Raw genomic sequence first — 23,772 nt, 5'->3', positions numbered from 1 at the left:
GGACATATGCATTATTTTGGGGCTTTGATTATTGCTAATCAATATAGTTTTTAAGCCAAACTTTCTTATTCATTTTACTGGGGAAGTGGAATATAATGAGAAGTGTTCACAATGTTTTTTATAACCCGAATCATTTTGGGTTCCAGATGTAGTTTATAGCCAATGCTGTAAATCTCATAGTTATAATTCTTAGACTCATTACACATGCAGTAAGAGTAGTATATTTGAATGCTGGGATTTGCTCATGGGTACTGTCTTTAATGGTAGGCCACTCCTGATAATGATGATTTATGAATAGCTTGAATTCCTTAAGCACTTTTCCTACTGGTATTGTTGGAGAGGCATAAAAGCTGTCAGTTTTTCAGCACTAAGCTGATAACAGAAAAATAGGAAATAGGGATTTTAAGAGGTAAAATACTAGAGGTGATGGTAATGATTAGTAGCAGTGAGGTTGCTCCATAAACTCAGTTTAGTATTATGGATATTGGATGGGAAGAAAACTGAGATCCATTTAAGGAGTTACTATATCCAAGAGTCAACAATTTGCAACAAAGGATGGGAAACTAGATAACCGAAGGTCTGGGATAAGATAAAGGCAACCATTTGCTGCCATAGCACCTTTTCAAAAGTCTTTCATTCCACCTTAGATATTAAAAGGACAGCCTAGCATTTGGTGTTTCCTGCCTGTCTATCTCTAGTTTAAATGCAAGCTGATTTGAAAAATATGTTAATTTTTCTATTTTATCAGTCTGAAGATGTGGATCAGAAGATTTCTCTCCCAATCCCTTCTTTTATAATATTGGTGCTTCTAATATAGGAAATAGTATAATCTGGGATTTTTAGGGGCATATAGTTCAGGGTTTTTACATTTAGTATTGCTCTCTTAGGTATTAGACAAACATGTAGAAATAATATTTGAACATGACGCCAGCATAGTCTACATAATGACACAATTAAGAATGTCATAAGATGTTGTGAGAAAGAAGGCCCCTAAGAAATTGTGATCAGCACAAATTTTAAATACTTAGCAAAAGAAGGAGTTGTGGGACATCTTACTTGTATAGTAATGGAAGAAATTCAGTTGTCAATTTCTGCTGGATTCTGATCCTTAGATGATATTATTTTTGAGCAATGTCTATGCCCCTACATTTTGGACTTTAACAGTTAACAATTTTAACCTTAAACTTGATTTTGGATTTTTACAGTTAAGAAGAGTTCTAGCCATAAACTTGAAATATTTCTGATAAGATTCTTATTTGTATTAATTATAATGTAGCTTGAGAACTGACACCTTTAACTGCTTTCCACTTTGGAGGTGTCTAATGATTCTGTTTTCTAGTATGAAGTAATTCAGCTATGTCTGCCTTTGGCTAAAGAAAATAAAATGATAAAAACTTAAGTAGTCTAAGGAAAGCCTAAAATTCCTACTTTGATGTTAGAGTAGAGTTTATTATAGGTGCATGGTGGAATCTTGCTTGGATAAATGCTGGTAGCACTAATATGGTGGCACTGAAATGTCAACCTAGTATTTTGCTTTTATCATGTAGATACATGAATTTGTAACATGAAATACATGAAGTCACTTTCAATCTATCTGTTGAACCTATGGTGCCATATTTGTATTCTTTGAAATTCAGGTTATTTTGAAGTATTGAAAAGTTTAGAGGTGCGCAGAATTTCCAAGGTGAAGGCGGTCAACCTGACATAAATGTTAAAATGTGATGATCCTTTGGGTAACATCATTAAGTGCCTGGTGTTGGTGTAGGGGCTGAGGAAAGAGGATGGATGTTTACTGAACATTTTCTATATGACAGGTAATGTGTTAAGTGCTTCACATATAATATTACTATATTAATTTGTAAACCGGGAAAGTGGAGTTCAAAAAGTCTAAATAACTTAGAGTCACACAGACTTTCAGTGTAGGATAAATATTTGAACTCAGGTCTGTTGACAGGTTTTTCCCCCCATGCTTTGCCAAATCCCTTACTTACTCAGGTAGGATTAGTCTTTAAAAGATCCTGGCCCCAGTAGGAGTGGTATGACGCCTATTAAGGTATTGGATATGGGTGTTATAAAAGGACCTTATTAATGTATTTACAGGTACACTTATAATATCCATAAATCTCACTTTAACCAGCACATTTGGTATATTTAGTACATGCAGCTGATTGAGGCACTCTATTTTCCAAAATACTATTTTTCTTAGAGCAAAATACATACTTTTAATTTTCTAGTGAGTTGTTATAGTAGCTAAATATACACAGAATAGCCCTGGTTTCTTTTTACAAATGAAGTGCTAAGATGTAAGTAAAAACTGAGAAATTTTAGAACTCTAATCATGACATCCTTATGACTTTGATTATCTTGTGACAGAAAAATGTGTCTAAGGGTCCCCTGCTAATCAGACATTGGATGATGGTAGCGTGAGGAAAGGACAGGCTTAATGTTAGGTTCTCCAAGCCTTGACTAGAGTTTAAATAAAACAAACTTGAAGTACAGGGTCACGTGATTTATAGATAATAACTCTTCCCATCTCTGGAACTCTTTGACATCTCCAATAACAAGAAATAGAGCTTCAAAGATTAGAGCTCCATGGGAAGCCAGGCAGGTGATGCTACTGTGTTAAGTTTTTCTGAGTTTGCTTTAGTATGCCTCAAGTGAATGAATAACTGTGGACACCCAGGAAGCCCAGGTGGCTAAAATTTATATTAAAAGAATTCATTTTATTGTACCTTCTCATTCGGAATCAAGGATGAGTCACTAAAAATCTGTAAGACCTAGGAGTGCAAGGAAAAGTGTGAAAGAGGATTTTTTATTTTGCCTATTGCATTCCAAAATATAGCTATCTGTCTTCTTTTAAGCACCTGGATGTGTGCAGCTTAATGTAATTGACCTCATGCATGTTGTGAAGAAAATTAAAAACCTTATCTCATGCTGGGGGCTATAAGTTTTCATCAACCACTTGGAGTTGGCCTGAAGGTCAGCTTTTACCACCTGAAAACAGATCTATTTATTTCCCAAAGTGCTACATAGAACACTAGTCCTATAAGACATCTGTAGAAAAAAAAATTTCATAAAGTTTGGGAAACACCATATGATACATCTACCTATTAGATAATTATAACACACATTAGTGTATTAAGTAAGATTTCTGATAATTCAAATAGTATATGAAAAACAAAAGCAACAAAAACCGTGTAACTTTTCATAATAGTCATTTTAATAGGAACCTCTTCCTATTAAGATTTCGCAGAACTAATTGATTAAGCCAGTGTGTTTTTGACATAAGAACAGACCAGTGGAATAGAAGAGAGTCCTGTAATAGACCTTCGTTGTAGTCTGTAACAAAATGACACTGCAGTGAAGTGGGCAAAGTATGATCTTTTCAATAAAAGGTACTGGGTCAGTTAGATATCTGTAGGAAGAAAAAAATGAACCTTACTTCACATATACATATGAAAGATAAAACAATTTGGATTTTTGGGGAAAAGGTAGGAGATTATCTTCATGACATGAAGGAAAAGTTTTCTTAACAGGACACATAAAGGAAAAAGAATGGGGAAAATGTCCACATTTAAAATAAAGAATGTTCATGAAAGGACACCATTAAGAAATTAAAGAGACGAGCTAGAGACTAGGACAAGATATTTGTACTATATATATCAGACAAAAGACTAGTATATAAAATATGTATAAAACCACTACAAATCCCTATCAAAAAGCCAGAATCAAATAGAAAAAATGGACAAAAGATTTTAACAGTCATGTCAGAAGGGAGGATATTTAAATGGCCACAGGAGATGAGAATGTGCTCAAATTTATTAGTCATCAGGAAAGTACAAATTAAAACCAGAGTATGATTACAAAGGAATGGCTAAAATAAAAACAGAAAATGCCAAGTGTGTCAAGGATATAGAGTGGTTGCAACACTCATTTACTGTTGGTGGAATTGTAAAATTAGTATGACTGGGAAAACTGGTTGCAGAAATTACTAAAGCTGAATATATGCTTATCCTATGACCCAGCATTTCCACCCCTAGATTATATACCAACAAAAATTCATATATATGTTCACCAAAAGATATGTATTAAAGAATGTTCATAGCAGCATTATTTCTAAGGACCCCTAAACTGGGAACATCTCAAATGTTTATCAATAGTAGAATGAATGAAGTATGATAAATTCACACAATGGGCTATGATATAGCAATGAGAATAAACAAACTATAAATATGGAATAACATGAATAAATCTCACAAATATAATTTTGAGATAACAGGCAGACACGGAAGAGTACATACTAGATGATAAAGTTTCTTTTTCATTTTTTTAAGTTGTGATTTTATTTTATTTTATTTACTTTTTATTGGTGTTCAATTTGCCAACATGTAGCATAACACCCAGTGCTCATCCCGTCAAGTGCTCCCCTCAGTGCCCGTCACCCAGTCACCCCAACCCCCTGCCCACCTCCCCTTCTACTACCCCTTGTTCGTTTCCCAGTTAGGTGTCTCTCATGTTCTGTCACCCTCACTGATATTTCCCACTCATTTTCTCTCCTTTCCCCTTTATTCCCTTTCACTATTTTTTATATTCCCCAAATGAATGAGACCATATAGTGTTTGTCCTTCTCCAACTGACTTATTTCACTCAGCATAATACCCTCCAGTTCCATCCACGTCGAAGCAAATCGTGGGTATTTGTTGTTTCTAATGGCTGAGTAATGTTCCATTGTATACATAGACCGCAGCTTCTTTACCCATTCATCTTTCGATGGACACTGAGGCTCCTTCCACAGTTTGGCTATTGTGGACATGGCTGCTAGAAACATTGGGGTGCAGGTGTCCCAACATTCCATTGCATCTGTATCTTTGAGGTAAATTCCCAGCAGTGCAATTACTGGGTCATAGGGTAGTTCTATTTTTAACTCTTTGAGGAACCTTCACACAGTTTTCCAGAGTGGCTGCATCAGTTCACATTCCCACCAACAGTGTAAGAGGGTTCCCCTTTCTCCACATCCTCTCCAACACTTGTTTCCTGCCTTGTTCATTTTCCCCATTCTCACTGGTGTGAGGTGGTATCTCATTGTGGTTTTGATTTGTATTTCCCTGATGGTAAGTGATGCGGAGCATTTTCACATGTGCTTCTTGGCCATGTCTATCTCTTCTTTGGTGAAATTTCTGTTCATGTCTTTTGCCCATTTCATGATTGGATTGTTTGTTTCTTTGCTGTTCAGTTTAATAAGTTCTTTATAGATCTTCGATACTGGCCCTTTATCTGATAGGTCATTTGCAAATATCTTTTCCCATTATGTAGGTTGTGTTTTAGTTTTGTTGACTGTTTATTTTGCTGTGCAGAAGCTTCTTATCTTGATGAAGTCCCAATCATTCATTTTTGCTTTTGTTTCCCTTGCTTTAATAGATGTATCTTGCAAGAAGTTGCTGTGGCCAAGTTCAAAAAGGGTGCTGCCTGTGTTATCTTCTAGGATCTTGATGGATTCTTGTCTCACATTTATATCTGTCACCCATTTTGAATTTATATTTCTGTATGGAGTAAGAGAATGGTCCAGGTTCATTCTTCTGCATGTGGCTGTCCAATTTTCCCAGCACCATTTATTGAAGAGACTGTCTTTTTTCCAGTGGATAGTCTTTCCTACTTTGTCAAATATTAGTTGACCATAGAGTTGAGGGCCCACTTCTGGGTTCTCTATTCTGTTCCATTGATCCATGTGTCTGTTTTTGTGCCAGTACCACACTGCCTTGATGATCACAGCTTTGTAGTACAACCTGAAATCTGGCATTGTGATGCCCCTGGCTCTGATTTTCTTTTTTAATATTACCCTGGCTATTCGGGGTCTTTTCTGATTTCACACAAATCTTAAGATTATTTATTCCAACTCTCTGAAGAAAGTCCATGGTATTTTGATAGGGATTGCATTGAATGTGTGAATTGCCCTGGGTAATATAGACATTTTCATAATGTTAGTTCTTCCAATCCATGACCCTGGGATATTTTTCCATCTCTTTGTGTCTTCCTCATTTCTTTCAGAAGCGTTCTGTAGTTTTTAGGGTATAGATCCTTTACAAACTCTTTGGTTAGATTTATTCCTAGGTGTTTTATGCTTTTGGGTACAACTATAAATGGGAATGACTCCTTAATATCTCTTTCTTCAGTCTCATGCATAGAAATGCACTGATTTCTGGGCATTGATTTTGTATCCTGCCACACTGCCAAATTGCTCTATGTGTTCTAGCAATCTTGAGGTGGTGTATTCTGGGTTTTCTATGTACATTATCATGTCATCTGTGAAGAAGGAGAGTTCTTTGCCCATTTGAATGCCTTTTATTTCTTTTTGTTGCCTGATTGCTGAGGCTGGGACTATGTTGAATAGCAGTGGTGAGAGTGGGCATCCCTATTGTGTTCCTGATCTTAGGGGAAAGGCTCCCAGTGTTTCCCCACTGAGAATATTTGCTGTGGGCTTTTCATAGATGGCTTTTAAGATGCCGAGGAATGTTCTATCCCTACACTCTGAAGAGTTTCGCTCAGGAATGGATGCTGTATTTTGTCAAATGCTTTCTCTGCATCTAATGAGAGGATCATATGGTTCTTGGATTTTCTCTTGCTGATATGATGAATCACATTGATTGTTTTACGAGTGTTGAACCAGCCTTGTGTCCTGGGAATAAATCCTACTTGGTCATGGTGAATAATTTTCTTAATGTATTGTTGGATCCAATTGGCTAGTATCTTTTTGAGAATTTGTGCATCCATGTTCATCAGTGATATTGGTCTATAATTCTCCAATTTGGTGGGGTCTTTGTCTGGTTTTGGAATTAAGGTGATGCTGGCCTCATAGAGTGAATTTGGAAGTACTCCATCTCTTTCTATCTTTCCAAACAGCTTTAGTAGAATAGGTATGATTTCTTCTTTAAACGTTTGATAGAATTCCCCAGGGAAGCCATCTGGCCCTGGACTTTTGTGTCTTGGGAGGTTTTTGATGACTGCTTCAATTTCCTCCCTGGTTATTGGCCTGTTCAGGTTTTCTATTTCTTCCTGTTCCAGTTTTGGTAGTTTGTGGTTTTCCAGAAATGCGTCCATGTCTTCTAGATTGCCTAATTTATTGGCGTATAGCTGCTCAGAATATGTACTTAAAATGATTTGTATTTCCTTGGTATTGGTTGTGATCTCTCCTTTTTCATTCGTGATTTTATTAATTAGAGTCTTTTTTGTTTGTAATAAGGCTGGCTAATGGTTTATCTATCTTATTAATTCTTTCAAAGAACCAACAGCTGGTTTTGTTGATCTGTTCTACAGTTCTTCTGGTCTCTCTTTCATTGAGTTCTGCCCGAATCTTTATTAACTTTCTTCTTCTGTTTGGTGTAGGTTTTATTTGCTGTTCTTTCTCCAGTTCCTTTAGGTGCAAGGTTAACTTGTGTATTTGAGTTTTTTCAGTTTTTTGAGGGATGCTTGTATTGGGATGTATTTCCCTCTCAGGACTGCTTTTGCTGTATCCCAAAGATTTTGAATGGTTGTATCTTCATTGTCATTAGTTTCCATGAATCTTTTTAAATTCTTCTCTAATTTCCTGGTTGACCCTTTCATCTTTTAGCAGGATGGTCTTTAACCTCCACGTGTTTGAATTTCTTCCAAATTTCTTCCTGTGATTGAGTTCTAGTTTCAAAGCATTATGGTCTGAAAATATGCAGGGGACAATCCCAATCTTTTGGTATCGGTTAAGACCTGATTTGTGACCCAGTATGTGGTCTATGCTGGAGAAAGTTCCATGTGCACTTGAGAAGAATGTGTATTCAGTTGCGTTTGGATGTAAAGTGCAGTAAATATCTGTGAAATCCATCTGGTCCTGTGTATCATTTAAAGCTCTTATTTCTTTGGAGATGTGTTTAGAATATGTGTCATTTGTAGAAAGCACTGTATTGAAGTCTCCCAGTATAAGTATATTATTATCTAAGTATGCCATAACTTTGGTTATGAATTGATTGATATACTTGGCAGCTCCCACATTAGGGGCATAAATATTCATGATTGTTAAGTCCTCTTTTTGGATAGATCCTTTAAGTATGATATAGTGTCCTTCTTCATCTCTCACTACAGTCTTTGGGATAAACTTTAATTTATCTGATTTGAGGATTGCTACCCTGCTTTCTTTTGAGGACCATATGAATGGTAAATGGTTCTCCAACTTTTTATTTTCAGGCTGTAGGTGTCCTTATGTCTAAAATGAGTCTCTTGTAGACAGCAAATAGATGGGTCTTGCTTTTTTATCCAGTCTGAAACCCTGTGTCTTTTGATGGGATCATTTAGACCATTCACGTTCAGAGTTATTATTGAAAGATATGAATTTAGTGTCATCATAATACCTATTCAGTCCCTGTTTTTGTGGATCATTTCTTTGGACTTCTTCTTTCTTTTTTACAGAGTCCCCCTTAATATTTCTTGCAGAGCTGGTTTGGTGGTCACATATTCTTTCAGTTTCTGCCTATTTTGGAAACTCTTTATCTCTTCTTCTATTCTGAATGAGAGCCTTGCTGGATAAAGTATTCTTGGCTGTAGGTTCTTCTCATTTAGGACCCTGACTATATCCTGCCAGCCTTCTGGCTGCAGGTCTCTATGGAGAGGTCTGCTGTTAATCTAATATTTCTCCCCATATATGTTAGGGATCTCTTGTCTCTTGCTGCTTTAAGGATTTTCTCTTTATCTTTGGAATTTGCAAGTTTCACCATTAAATGTTGAGGTGTTGAACAGTTTTTATTGATTTTAGGGGGAATCTCTCTATATCCTGGATCTGAATGTCTGTTTTCCTCCCCAAGTTAGGGAAGTTCTCAGGTATGATTGTTCAAACACTTCTGGTTCCTTTTGGTGCCCTCTGGAACCCCAATTAAATGTAGATTTTTCCTTCTGAGGCTGTCATTTATTTCTCTTAACCTTCCGTCATGGTCTTTTAATTGTTTTTCTCTTTTTCCCTCAGCTTCCTTCCTTGCCATCAACTTGTCTTCTATGTCACTCACTCTTTCTGATACCTCATTAACCCTCATTGTTAGGACCTCCAGTTTGGATTGCATCTCATTGATTTTTAATTTCGGCCTGATTAGATCTAAATTCTGCAGTCATGAAGTCTCTTGAATCCTTTATGCTTTTTTCCAGAGCCACCAGTAGCTTTATAATTGTGCTTCTGAATTGGCTTTCTGACATCAAATTGTAATCCAAATTCTGTAGCTCTGTGGGAGAGAGTACTGTTTCTTTCTTTTTTGGGGAGTTCTTCTTTCTAGCAATTTTGCTCAGTGCAGAGTGGCTAAAAACGAGTTGTACTGGAAAAAGGAAGAAAAAAAAGAAAAAACAAAGAAACAAACAAAAACAAGGAGGGGTATCTTCTGTTTCTATATGCTCTAAATCCCTCAATTTCCCCTGGAACTCTCCAGTGCTGGGCAGTGAAGAACTTGCTTTTTCCCTGTCCTTCCAGCTAGTCTTCTGGGGAGGGGCCTGCTGTGCTGATTCTCAAGTGTGAGCACCTGGGGGAGATTCCCGCCCCCTGCCAGGTGCACGGCTCAGTGGGAGCTGTTTACTTTCTGAGACCTCTGTTCCTTCGTGGCCCGGCTCCATCCCAGGCATACGGTGACACCAGGAGGAACAATCACGCTGGCCAGCGGCCAGCTCTCAGCCCTGGAGTCAGCTCCCTCAGTAACTACTGCTGTCTCCCAATCCACACTGGCCTGGATGCTCTGGGGCTGGAGGGGCGTTGATCTGCACAGCTCAGGGGCACCCGGTTGCAGGAGCGTCCTCACTGTCCTGTGCCCTCCTCGCCTCCACCTGTCCCGGGGCGAGCGCAGGATCCTGTGCTGTGTCCCCCGCACCCTGGGATCCGGGGCCTGTGCCACTGGAATCATGATCCTGGGGCCATGCAGCCCCCTCTGCCCGGAGCCGCCACCTGAGCTTCTCCCCGAGGCCCCACCGGGCTTGCTCCAGCCCTTTACCCAGCTTGGCCTGCGGTGTGGGTGCCCTTTCTTTGTTAGTGACCCTGGGAACCTGGAGGCTCCACTGCCCCTCCTGGGATCCTGCCCAAGTTCCCTGCGAGTACCTTTCCCTCCAGGAAGGATCCGGTGCGGATTTTTAAAGTTCTTGCTTCTCTGGGACTGGGCTTTCCTGTCCCCAAGTCTCTTGCTGCCACACTTTAGCCTTGGCTCCTCGCAGGAGCCTCTCCCCCACTTGACTCTTTTAATTTATTATTATTATTTTTTCGTCTTCCTACCTTGTTAGAAGCTCAAACTCTTTTCTCTGTAGTGTTCCAGCTGTTCTCTCTTTAAATCTCAGGCCAAATTAATAGGTTTTCAGGATGATTTGAAACTTATCTAGGTAAGTTGTTGGGGACAGGTGACTTAGGGACCCTACTCCTCCGTCATCTTGACCCGCCCCTCGATGATAAAGTTTTTAAACCCGCAAACTAATCTATGCTGTTAGATCTCAGAACAGTGGTTACTCTGGAAGGGGTTCAAAGAAGCTTCTGGATGCTAATGATATTTTGATCTGGGTATTGGTTTCAGTTTGTGAAAGGTCATTGAACAATATATTTTTGATTCATGTATTTTCTTGAACATTTGACATGCTAAAATAAAAAGTACACTAAAAAGGCAGAAATAAAAACAAAAATTTACTGAATAAGAGATCCTTATTAGTTCTGGGCTTCCAAGGAACTTTGGGAAATGCTGACCAATCATACAATGCTATTGATAGGTATTGTTCAGGTCATATTTTTTATTATTGAAATAAGACCAGATGAAATGATATTCAAGGAAAAATGTAAGTGGACATTTTCCCCAATTAATATTTGAATTTGCCATTGTTTTTGTATTGAAGACTGTGAAGAACTGTATGGTAGTGATAAATGATTAAAGAAGTCGTTTAATGAGCGTTTGAAAAGTAATGAGAGAAATAGATGCATTTTAATTACATAAATATTAAAACAAGATCAAACAGATTGCTTTTTAGTTTGGAGCAATATAAAATATAAACTTTCAATAGCTTCATAAGAAATATATAAAAAGTATTCTGTGGCAAATAGCAGTTTTGTGGATCTTAACAATGAAATCATTTTATACTTTAGGTTTCTGTTTATCACTGACATGTAAGAGTTAATTTACACTCATACTGTTTTATACAAAATATCCCTTTTCCCAGTTCTTTAATATGTGTTTTACCATTTCAGAGACATTTTTGATGACAGAGTATATGCCTGGATCTTTGTGTAAATGCTTTTCTCTTCTGCTAATTAAATAATTAAATTACTTACTTCAGAATGCTGAAATGCCAAATGCCCAGTTTCTCTGCTTCCACAGACTTCATACTCTGACAGCCAACAATTGCTCTAAGTGTTTGACATTCAGAAATTGGAGCGAGTAGGTCAGGACTGTGGCAAGTTGGTTTGCATTTTAAGTAAGCTGTGAGTGAAGAGAGAGGAAGGAGATGTGTCCAAGGTAATTTCTCTTAGTTATTTTCTGTGTCTGCCTTAAGACTTTTGTTTGTTTTTCAAGAGGAAATAAAAACTAGACTGGTTCTTCTTATCCTCATTTTACATTTTTGTAGTGATCTCTCTGAAAAATTATAGAAATCTGAAGTTCTGGCTATTCAAAATTTATATATCGTATTTATAGTCAAATGAAATCATTATACCTACTTCCATGGTGCACGTTTTTATAGAATTAGAATCGTTGAGTATAAGATTGAATTTTTTTATGACAATAGCTATACAATGTCCATGCTTAGATTTTTTTTTTTTTAAACCCAGGTTTTTTTTTTTTTTAATTTTTATTTCTTTATGATAGTCACAGAGAGAGAGAGAGAGAGAGAGGCAGAGACACAGGCAGAGGGAGAAGCAGGCTCCATGCACCGGGAGCCCGACGTGGGATTCGATCCCGGGTCTCCAGGATCGCGCCCTGGGCCAAAGGCAGGCGCCAAACCGCTGCGCCACCCAGGGATCCCTTTAGATTTCTTTTTATATAGAGACTTACACTTTTGAAAATATGCAATATGTATAGTTAGTCCTTTTTATTCAGGTTTTCTAGAGAGAGATTCCTTAGAATATTCAAATTATTAATCCCATCACAAATCTTATGTTAGCCAATTATTTAAATTTTCTCGGTAGAAATATTTGCCTTATATTTTGTTGAATGTATTTGCTAACATTTTACTACATGTATTTTCTTCTCCTACCTGCTGTGGAAAATGCAAATGATGCCAATAAAATGACCAAAAGGTAGAAAAGGAAGGAGGAGCAGCAAGGGATCAGACAGCAGCAAGGGATCAGACAAAGCATTAAGCATTTGTATCTAAATAACCAAGTCACAGGTCAAATTTCATAGAGGGACCTCCATGGAAAATTACACAAGTGTTGCTATACTGAAATTTTATGGTAATATTATTAAAGATGGGGGAGTTTCTATTCCTTGTCATTGACTTCCTGAGCCAGCAGCAGGTAACTGGTGGAGTCTGAGTCTCTGCTGACAACTTCCTGCACATGTGAGAATGGTTGTGGAGTGACTATGGGGTGACATTCATTAGCTGGTACTATCTGGGGTGCTTAATGGTGCCACCAACTTGGGGTATCATGACAATATGCAATGGAGGAAAGATGTCTAGGGCTTTTAGGAGGGATGTTGTTCAGGCCTCAATTCCATAATACATTTGGATCTTGGTATCAGATCTTTATTATGGAATGTGAGTTATACTTATGTATGTGTTTATGACAGTCCAAACTATTCTTATGAATATACTTTTTTTTAGAGATTGTGTTCGTTGTTTGCAAGCAAGCATGTTTGTCATTTCATAGAGGGTTCAGAGAGGAGCCCTGTAAAGCATTGTTATTTATTAATGTTATTTATGAATGATTGGAGTAGAACCTGTTGGAATATTATAATCCTTTATGATTAAACACTAAAAAAAACCTACTGTATAAGTTTTCACATCTCAAACTTTTTCTTGGTATTTTGGTATACATTACATACTGATAATCTGTCAGGCTAGTGTATAATATGAACTGGCTCATATTATCAACATTATTTCATTGCTAAAAATAGATAGATGTTAATATGATATTACAGCCAGTCTTGTCTATGTTACAATTAGCCTGTGGTTGATCATAGTGGGAGTATTTACACCATGGAATTGCAAATGTCACAAATCAGGGCCCTACCTCCTGCCCCACCCTCTGATTCATTGTTAAACATTTATCAGTATGCCATTGGGTATAATAGAACATGGTTTTGAAGTTGGTTAGGCCAAGGATAAAATTCTATTTCTCCCTCTCTCATTCTGGCAAATTATAAAACTTTCTTTAATTTCCCATTTTCTCAGTACAAAGAAAAGGAGTATTGTGAAAATCAAATTAGCTAATGTACAAAGCACTTGGCAGAGGCTTTTAATGTATTTTTGAATCCTTTTACTTTCTCCACTCTCCTAAAATTGGTCCTGGAATCTAGGGTGAGAATGAAGTATAATGGAGGTCAAGATTTTGCAACTGTCAATAGAGAAGGGCCAGAAGTTCGGCACCAGTTCTGTATTAGGGGTGGCATATCTGAAATAGTTACTCTCAAGATCTCTCCAGGGGAAGTGCAGAAAAAAATCCTTGAAAGTAGAAGCCCTTACACAGCATTTTAGTATATCTACAGAGGCAGGGATAGCTGTAGGTCTCTCCATTGAGAAAGTTGTGCTGACTTGGAGTAACAAGCCTGAACCTCAGGAAAGGGAGAAACCCTTGGGTAGGTTAACTGAGCCCTGGTACTAGATATTAGTGTGATCAGAGCCTGCAGTCTCCCAGCAGGGATTGCACTTGGTCCTGGTCAAGACAACTCCTCCTCTAGTTCCATGATTTTAGGCAGTAGAGAAGTGGATGGAGCCTGCAAAATATACTATCCCAGATTTGGTAGAAGAGAAATCAGGACAGTTTTCACACACATAATGTTAGAGCAAATCTGATCTGGAAAGAGCTTCTCACATTAAGCAAAATCAAAATAAAACAAACAAAAAAAGGGTTTTAACTATGGCAAACAACCAAAAACAAACATACAAAAATCTCTACATATATAACAAGAGGAAAGAGAGAAGGAAACTAATATACAAAACACAGAAAGGACCCAGTCTAAAAGAAAATGTTGCCCAGATAGCACATTCCTGTTGATTTACAATTTAGAGAAACTTACTGAAAATAGGAATTAATTGGAAGCAGGGCTCAAAGATAAGATGATTAAGGAACAGAAAGAGGTGAAAAGAGAGGTTGCTGAAATAAGAATACAAATCGAGAGCCAGAACAACACTATTGCAGATCTAATGAATACAAAGATTTCTCAAAGAAGAATTACTAGTTTGGTTTCATGTTTTTCCTCCCAAAGAAGAGGCTGATTCTATAGTCACATAATCATTTTCATTTGCTTTTACAAAGACTTGAACAAAATGGAAAAGATGAAGGTATAGCTCTTCACCGAACTGACTCCTAACTGCCAATGGCCTCTAGAAATGTCTCTTTCAGTGTAGCAGTGAAATTGTTTTATAAATCTCTCTGGTTTTATAAAGGAAAATAGTAATTCTGGGATTAGTGCAGCTTGAAAAAATTTTTTATCTTCCTCAAATTTTGGTTAACAGTGTGTAACAGGAGGGTGAATAAGACTTTTCCTATTTTGGAATTTTTGGTGAAACTCCACAATGGAAAACAAATGAATGCTTCTATATTCTACACAGAGATATGAGATCTGTCCTTTGTATTCTATTAAGAGATAGCATGGACTAAAAAAAAAATTAAAGATACAAAAAATAATTTTAAATTACATGAAATCACATAAAATAGATGAAGGAGGTCAAAAGGTACAAACTTCTGGTTTTAAAATAAATGTCATGGGGATGTAATGTACAACACAGTGACTATAGTTAATAATACTGCATCGCAAATTTGAAAGTTGCTTAAAGAGCAGATCTTAAAAGTTCTTATCACAAGAAAATTTTTTTAAAGATTTATTTATTTATTTTAGAGAGAGAGCAGGAGCAAGCAGGGCTAGGGATGATAGGAGAGAGAGAATCCTGAGGCAGACTCCCCACTGAGCACAGAGCCCAACCAAATGGGTGGGGCACTAGATTCCCAGAACCCTGAGATGGTGACCTGAGCTGAAATCAAGAGTCGGCCACTTAGCCAGCTGAACCACCTAGGAGCCCCAAGAAAAAAGTGATTTTAACTGTGATGAATGTTAACTAGCCTGTGGTGATCATTTCAGAATATATACAAGCGTTGAATTATTATGTTGTATACCTGAAACTAATATAATGTTATATGCTAATTATACCTCAATAAAAAGGGAAAACAAATCCCATGAAAAGAGACAGCTGAGTTAGCTCTGCTACTCTGACCATCACCCTCAGTGGATATCAGCAAAAGTTTTGGGCTTCAATGATATTCAATGTGTTTTTGAATTCTTGATCAGGCAAGGAGTACTAAGCCTGATAATACTACTTTTCTGATATGATACTGATTCTGATTCTAATCACTGATACAAATAATACTGATACTCTGCTTTTCACTCCTGATAGCAGTCCCATCACAAACTGAGAAAGTGGTGGTAAAGAAAATGCCTCACAGGAATTGAGGGTGCCTGGAAGAGGATGGCATTGGTATCTCAATCCTGGCTAGATGACTGGTCCTATGGCAGCTTTGCAGATCTCCTTCACAGTTATGTAAATGGTGAGGCAAACTGCAGTGAGAGCAACTGCAAGGAAGAGAGTTTGTGCATGCATTGTTTAAGGCACAAGGAGGTGGAATTTTACATGGGGCTGCTGATGCAAAGGAACCACTGTACCTGATTGCGGTTGATGGCATTTGAGGCAGAGTTTGAAAGCTGTGAGTCAGAGCTGATGTTTCACATCAGAAGGCTATGCAGTGGGGAGGTAGCCTCAAAGAGACACCAATAGATTTCACCTGTGCTCCCTCCCCTTAATAAAGCAAGTGGTTCAGTGCCTGCCACAGAGTATGTTTTCTGCTGAGAGTAAACTGCAGTTGCCTGGGGTAGGTAACAATGTTTTAGGCATTGATCTCCAAGCTCTACTTTCTGCTTCAACTAAGCAAAAGCTAGAACTAGAAAAGGGAAGGAGAAAGTATAAGCAGCCTTAGTTAGGAGAGAGGAGTGTTCATTGAAGTCTTAAATTTGGGCAAGTTTGAAACTTGGAGACTCTGGCTCAGATTTTTTTTAAGAGGTAGGAAAAGGAGATTCAAAAGGGTGTTTTTTTTTTTTTTTTTAAGATTTATTTATTCATGAGAGACACACAGAGAGAAGACAGAGACAGAAGCAGGCTCCATGCAGGGAGCCTGATGCGGGACTCCATCTTGGGTCCCCAGGATCACGCCCTATACTGAAGATGGGGCCAAACCGCTGAGCCACCCGGGCTGCCCCAAAAAGGTGGTTTTTAAAGATAATGAAACCATTCCATGTTTGGACACCACTGAATTCAGGTGTTGGTATCAACACTTGTAATGCCATAAAATCCTACTATGGGCATTGTATAGGCTCCTAATTTTATCTTCTGGTATGGACTGATAACATTTATGGTTAGAAACCGTATGATGTTTTTAATTGTCATGAGTTAAACATCAGGCCAGAGATGATTGACCATATAATACTAATGACCCAAGAAAGCATTTAGCAATGTCTTTAGTACTAATGACTATCTTTGAAATGAGAAATATAAACTTTATTCATAATTCCTTAAGAATTATTACATTATTCATGTTTTTAAATCAAATTAACTCTGATGGTAAGCCCCCACTTTATAAGGACATGAGAAGGTAAGTATCAGCCATGTTTTGGGATTTTTTTTTTTTAATCTACACACTTAGAATTTCCAAATTTCCTATAAAACATGCCATTGTTCTTCCAAAGCACTGCCCTCTCCCCAGAGCGACAGAAAACTTTTGGGTCCTCAGCTTTTTTCTTTTTTAAAAAAATTTTATTTATTTATTCATAAGAGGCACAGAGAGAGGGGCAGAGACACAGGCAGAGGGAGAAGCAGGCTCCATGCAGGGAGCCTGATGTGGGACTTGATCCCGGGTCTCCAGGATCACACCCGGACTGAAGGCAGCGCTGAGCCACTGGGGCTGCCCTTTTGTTTTCTTTAAGCAAGGGAAGACCACTAAAAAAATTTTGCTTGACCTGCATTAGGGCTGGGGCTATTTTATGCATTAGTAATGGGCTGCTAAATAGCCTGCTAAGTTTTGCTAATTTCCCCCATTCTTTTTAGCTGTGCTAAAAAGTGGAGAGTCCCATCACTGTACCCAATGTCTTCTGCCACCCATCTGAGGCTTTTTTTCCATATCTCCCCGTTGGGGGAAGGTTCCACGAATTCCCTCCTCAATATGCCTTCTTACCTGTTACAATGATGGAAGTGTTGACACTATCAGCTTTTTTTTTTTTTTTTTTTTTTTTTTTTTAACTAATCCACCATGTTACACAGGCAGTGCTTCTGGAATCCTTGACTGGTAATAATGAATAGGTAAGAGGGAGAAGAAAACAAAGCGGAGGAAAATGGATGGCAATAAAAGGATGAAAAGAAGAAAAAAAAATGGGTAAGTTAAAAACAAGGAGTAGTAGAGTGATATCAAAAGTTGCTTTTTAATTTCTCTCTGTGGAACTGGCCTTTCTGAGCCACCCTGCTCTGTGGTTTTCTGGTTTGCATAATTGAATGGATATCACTGAAGGATGTATGAATGGCGTTACTATGATTATATAAGTGTAAGCAGCTCACTATTGTGTGAAAGTGAATGAATGAGTATTGCATTTTACTAAACTGTTAACCTGCTTTGACAGCTGTTACGCTGCGATAAATGATTGCAGAATTAATTGAAGAGGTTATTATGCTATTAAAACCTATTTTCACTGAACAGTAATAATGAGAATTCATTGTTAGTCAGTGAGAGTCCACCATTCAGTGATGGGAAATTTCTAGCATCTATGTATTGTTTTTGTAACACCTCTCTTTTAGACCACCTATGAGAACTTAATTTATTTGAAGAGGTGCTAACTTTTTATCTTTTCATTGAAGGATCAGATTGTCATGAAAGGGTCAAGATCTCCCCATTTCAACTTTCCTTGCCTTTCAGTACTTTCATACTATTTCATTTTTCCTCAGTAAGTTATCAACTGATTCAGTTACAACTGAGTTGACTCTTTCAAATCATTGTTTTTGAACTGTTCTACATACCTGAAGAAACTTCTTGTAAAAAACTCCTCAGAAACCAGTTTCTACTGATAGGAAAGATAACGCCTTCTGTTCTGTCATTGTTAAAGGAGTAACTCTTCCTATTAAATGCTGTTCCATCAAGTATATTTTAAACATTCACATTAACTTGCCTCTATTCCAAAACATCTGGAAATTATTGGAGGAAAACTTGATAACTTTATATCTTTTACATATACTCCTTAAATAAGGGAAATTGTGATACAACCAGTGGATTTTTTTTTTTTTTGGATTTTATTTATTTACTCATGAATGACACAGCCAGAGAGAGAAGCAGGCTCCCTGCAGGGCACCTGATGAGGGACTCATCCAAGGATCCTGGGATCACACCCTGAACAAAGGCAGATGCTCAACCTCTGAGCCACCCAGGTATCCTCAATAGACAGCGGAATTCTTAATGACCTTGTGAATTCACTTTGGGCAGTTTGGACAATGAGCCAGATTCTTCCATCACCCAGCAGGAGGGGATACACCTAAACTTAATAGGTAATGGGCCATTGGTTACCTTTTGTCAATAGGATCTATACCTGAAGATAGGGTCTCCAGGGGTGGGCAGCCTACTTTCATCAGGCAACTCTTGTTAAATAGATGGTACTTCAGAAGATTGTTTTAATATTTGGCCTAGAAGGGAGATAAGTAGCATCTGAAATTAATGGAACATTGTTAACTATATTTCCTCCCCCAAAAAAACAGATGGTGGGGTGGGGTGTGTGAATCCTTCCCCTGGAACATGAATGCATTCTGCATGTGCAGCAGAACATACTGATTCTTGCTCACTCTTCTGAGGGATGATGGTAGGATGAGAGACTGGGGTCTTCTCTCTCTCTCTCTCTCTCTCTTTTTGACCTTTCTAAGTTTCTCTAGTAAAGCCTGTGTAGGTAGTATTGTAGAATCAAGGGATCCAGCTTGCAAGATATAAACCCAGAGTGTATTGATTACTGTGAACTATGTAAGGTACTATTTTACTTTCCTGGTCTCTCTGTGGAGGAGTTTCCCTAAACATGCCATGTCTTTTACTCAACTCTTTGCTCTTTCTAGTCATGGTTGATTTAATTTTCTGGCTGACAGGAAACTGCATTGATTCAAATTTATCAATTGCCCAAGTGAACCTATCAATAGGCCTAAATGAAAGGAATTTTTTTTTTTTTAAAACTCCTCTTTCTCCACACTGGAAGAGAGAAAATGGTGACTTGCGCAAATATTTTGCTCTACAGACTCAAACTTTCCTATGGGTAGTCTTTCTAGGCTAAGTTTGGAGTGCAGAGGGTTTTCAGGCCTGGTCAGTTCTCACATTAAGCTGTATCTTCCAATTCTGCCTTCACCAATGACAGGGATAGTATTTTGGACTCCTGTTTGCCTTATACATCCCTTATTTTTCAACTGGTTCAGAACTCAGGGAAAAGGGCACTAATTGGGCATCTTTGGATTCCCACATCTCCAGCAGGGAGCTATTGAAGGATTGAAGCATTGCATAGAGTGCTGCTCTATTATGTAGGTACTCTTTCCAGTGATTGATTTTACTCTTAGTCAAAAGGCAGTACTATAGGGAGAGAGACTTTAGATTCCAAATTCCAAATGTTTGCAAATGAGCATTTGAATCTGGTGAATTTGAAGATGACACCCACTAGAGAAACTTTCCTTCCCACTCAACAAACAAGCTAATAGACCTCTGCTTGTGGCCCAAATGCTTTGCTCAGCCCAATTTTCATTGTGGCAGAGGTGCCTAGCCAGAAATAGAATAGTATTTTCTGTGAAGTACACACAGTCCTAGATATTTTGTAGCTTAATTCTGTCCTGACTGTTGAGGAATGCTTTAATGACTTTGGAAGTCTCTATGGAGATAAACCATATTTTAAAGAAATAAGCTTTTGAAAGATAAGTCACAATTGTATGGCACTATCAATATGCCATAAATACATGGTGTGATAAGTTGATTCTTTGGGTGTAGGGATTTAGGTAGAAGCATCTTCTATAGTTCCTTGAAAGATAGAATGAATTCTGGTTAAGATAAGTTGATGTTGGAAACAAGCCTCACAAAGAATTTAAATCTAAATCAGGTATGTCTGTCCTAGCCTGGAACAGCTTCTTTGTGCATTATTAGGCCTCAGCTGATGATTATGTTTAACTATATGCTGAACAGGAACTTATTTTTTAAGTTTTTTTTTATTCTAATTCCAGTATAAATAGCATAGTGCTTATTAGTTTCAGGTGTGCAATATAGTGATTCAACAATTCTATATATTACTCCAGAATCATGGTAAGTGTGGTTATTTTCTCTATAAAATGTATTTTTCTCAAACTTTTATTTAAATTCTAGTTAGTTAACATATAGTATAATATTGGTTTTGGGAGTAGAATTTAGTGATACTTCTATACAACACTCAGTGCTCATCACAATAAGTGTCCTCCTTAATACTCATCACTCACTTAGCCCATCCCCTACAACCTCCCCCCAACAACCTGTTTGCTATCATTAAGTTCCTTATGATTTGCTTTTCTTTTTTTTCTCCTTTCCTATGTCCATCGATTTTGTTTCTTAAATTGCACATATGAGTAGAATCATATGGTATTTGTCTTTCTCTGACTGACTTATTTCACTTAGCATAATTCTCTCTACCTCCATCCTCATTATTGCAAATGGCAAGGTTTCATTTGTTTTGATGGCACTCACACACACATAAATACCGCATCTTTATCCATTCATCAGTCAGTGAACATTTGGGCTTTTTCTGTAGTTTGACTATTGTTGATAATGCTGCTGTAAATACTGGGTGTGCATATACTCCTTCAAATCTGTAGTCTTGTATCCTTTGGGTAAATAACTAGTAGTGCAATTGCTGGGTCATAGGGTGGTTGTATTTGTAACTTTTTGAGGAGATTCCACACTATTTTCCAGAGTGGTTGCACCAGTTTGCATTCTCACCAGCAGGGTTAGAGGGTTCCTCTTTCTCAACATCCTTGCCAACATCTGTTGTTTCCTGTGCTGTTAATTTTAGCTATTCTGATAGTACACTTGTGAGGTGGTATCAACAAGTGTACTCTTTAATCCGTATCATTTATTTCACATATCCGCTCCCCCCAACCTCCCCTCTGGTAACATCAGTTTGTTCTCTACAGTTAAGAGTCTGTTTCTTGGTTTGTCTCTTTTTTCCCCCTTTGCTTGTTTGTTTTGTTTCTTAAATTCCACATATGGGTGAAATCATATGGCATTTGTCTTTCTCTGAGTTATTTCACTTAGCATCATACTTTCTAGCTCTACCCATGTCATTGCAAATGGCAAGATTTCATTCTTTATGGCTGAATAATGCTCCATTGTATGTATGTGTGTATATATCTATATACATCTATCTACCTGTCTATACATCCATCTATCAATGGACACTCAGGTTGCTTCCATAATTTTCCTTTTGTAAGTAATGCTATAGTAAACATAGGGATGCGTATAGACTTTCAAATTAGTGTATTATTTGGGTAAATATCCAGCAATGTGATTACTGGATCTTAGGGTAGTTCTATTTTAATTTTTTTTTTTTTTAGTTTAGATTTTGTTAGTTAACATACAATGTGATATTGATTCCTGGAGAATTCAGCAATTCATCACTTACATCGAGGAACCTCCATACTGTTTTCTTTTTTTTTTTTTAAAGATTTTATTTATTTATTCATGACAGACACACACACACAGAGAGAGAGAGAGAGAGAGAGAGAGAGAGAGAGGCAGAGACACAGGCAGAGGGAGAAGCAGGCCCCCTGCAGGAAGCCTGATGTGGGACTCGATCCTGGGTCCCCAGGATCACACCCCAGGCCAAAGGTAGTGCTAAACCGCTGAGCCACTGGGGCTGCACACCATACTGTTTTCCATAGTGGTGGTACTAGTTTGCATTCCCACCAACAGTGCAAGAGGATTCTTTTTCCTCCAAATCTTTGCCAACACTTGTTTCTTATGTTTTGATTTTAGCCATTCTGACACATGTGAGGTAATATTTCATCGTGATTTTGGTTTGCATTTCCCTTATAAGTGATGTTGGGCATCGTTTCATGTGTGTCTGTTGGCTAGCTGTATGTCGTCTTTGGAGGAATGTCTGTTCATGTATTCTGCCCATTTTTAATTGGATTATTTTTGAGTGTTGTATCTATTCTCTCTATATTTTCAAAACTAACTCTTTATCAGATATGTCATTTGCAAATATCTTGTTTCAACAGGAACTTCTTTTAAAAAGTTAGAGCAAGTGTACAATATGTGAATTTAAGCTTATGTTATTCAAACCATCTTGGTGATTGAGAGTTCTCAGTGAGTTCATTTTATTGAAATTTTTTTCAAGTAAAAGTAAAATCTTTTTATGACAAACTGTTGGTTTTCCTTGTAGGTGAATTTGTTATTAAATTTGAATATACTGCTAGAAATCATATTTTCTGTCTACAGCAAGTGTAGATGGATTAAATTTGTCTAGGCTTTCTGTAGAGGATTAAACAAATTTGAGAAAGTGACAGAATAGTAAGAGGAAAGAATCTGTCTCCCTCTGCCTCTCGAATTCAATTCGTAAGCCTTGAGATTTCTCACATTTACATTACAGGGCATTACTTAGACTTTTCCTCCATTTTTACCTTTATTCTCTGATATTCCTTTCCTTTTCTTATTATTAATGATGTTTATTCATAACTCTGTACCACATTTTTTCTAGACTGTGACTCCTTAAGGAAAGGAATTACAGAATAATTGTTGTACCCCATTGAACAGTGCCTGCACAGGATAGTACCCAATTAATATTTATTAACTAAATGAACTATTAGTATATGAATACAAAGTAATTTTGTCTTTTACATACCTCCTTTGTAATGTATTATTTGTGTTCTGGTTTTATATTACAGAAGACTATTTTGCATATATTCTAAAGCAGAACAACTTTGTCCTGATGTTTTGTTCTTCTTCAACAAAATAGATTTAATTGCAAAATATGTTTCTTTGCAAAGGTCCAGTGATGATTCATTATTTTTCATTATTCCACTGGCATCCAACTGTACATGCTCTGTTGCCCATACCATCACTACTAATGAAGAAGTACTTTAAAAAGTGGGGTGGACCATGCTTTCTATTTTGTCAGCCTAACTGGAGTCTGGTAGAAGAAAAGTGATTAGCTATTTCTTAGAAGTTTACTAGAACTGCTTTTTCTTTCTTTCTTTCTTTCTTTCTTTCTTTCTTTCTTTCTTTCTTTCTTTCTTTCTTTCTTTCCTTTCTTTCTTGTACATGGTTGTAAATATGGATACATCTGCCTATTCTTTAAAGGTTCTGGATAAGTATCTTTTGTATGGAATAAAACTGGCATGTCTTAGAAATGATTCAGCCTAGTATTTATTGAAAGGATTCAGATACATCTATTGAACAAATGAATGGAACAGCAAGCATAGTATTGGTCACAACCACAAAGAAAAGTGGTTTATCATTCTTAGGAGCTGTGGACTCTAGATGTGCAACAAGAATGACAAAGATTCAACTCA

At 37.4% G+C, this 23,772-nt stretch overlaps 1 long non-coding RNA gene across 1 annotated transcript in view; it reads left to right on the top strand.

Annotated features, from left to right (window-relative positions):
- Positions 1-23,772, top strand: part of LOC129499498 (uncharacterized) — a 233,521-nt gene that overhangs the window by 16,428 nt on the left and 193,321 nt on the right. Inside the window, exon 2 of the long non-coding RNA XR_008662393.1 lies at positions 17,494-17,605. This is a non-coding gene — a long non-coding RNA (uncharacterized LOC129499498). The remainder of the gene's footprint in view (positions 1-17,493; positions 17,606-23,772) is intronic.

Source organism: Nyctereutes procyonoides, unplaced genomic scaffold (assembly GCF_905146905.1).
Source record: "Nyctereutes procyonoides isolate TBG_1078 unplaced genomic scaffold, NYPRO_anot_genome, whole genome shotgun sequence".
NCBI classification, from domain to species: domain Eukaryota; kingdom Metazoa; phylum Chordata; class Mammalia; order Carnivora; family Canidae; genus Nyctereutes; species Nyctereutes procyonoides.
The sequence above is the reverse complement of the archived record's forward strand: the minus strand, read 5'-3'. Positions and strand labels throughout refer to the sequence as shown.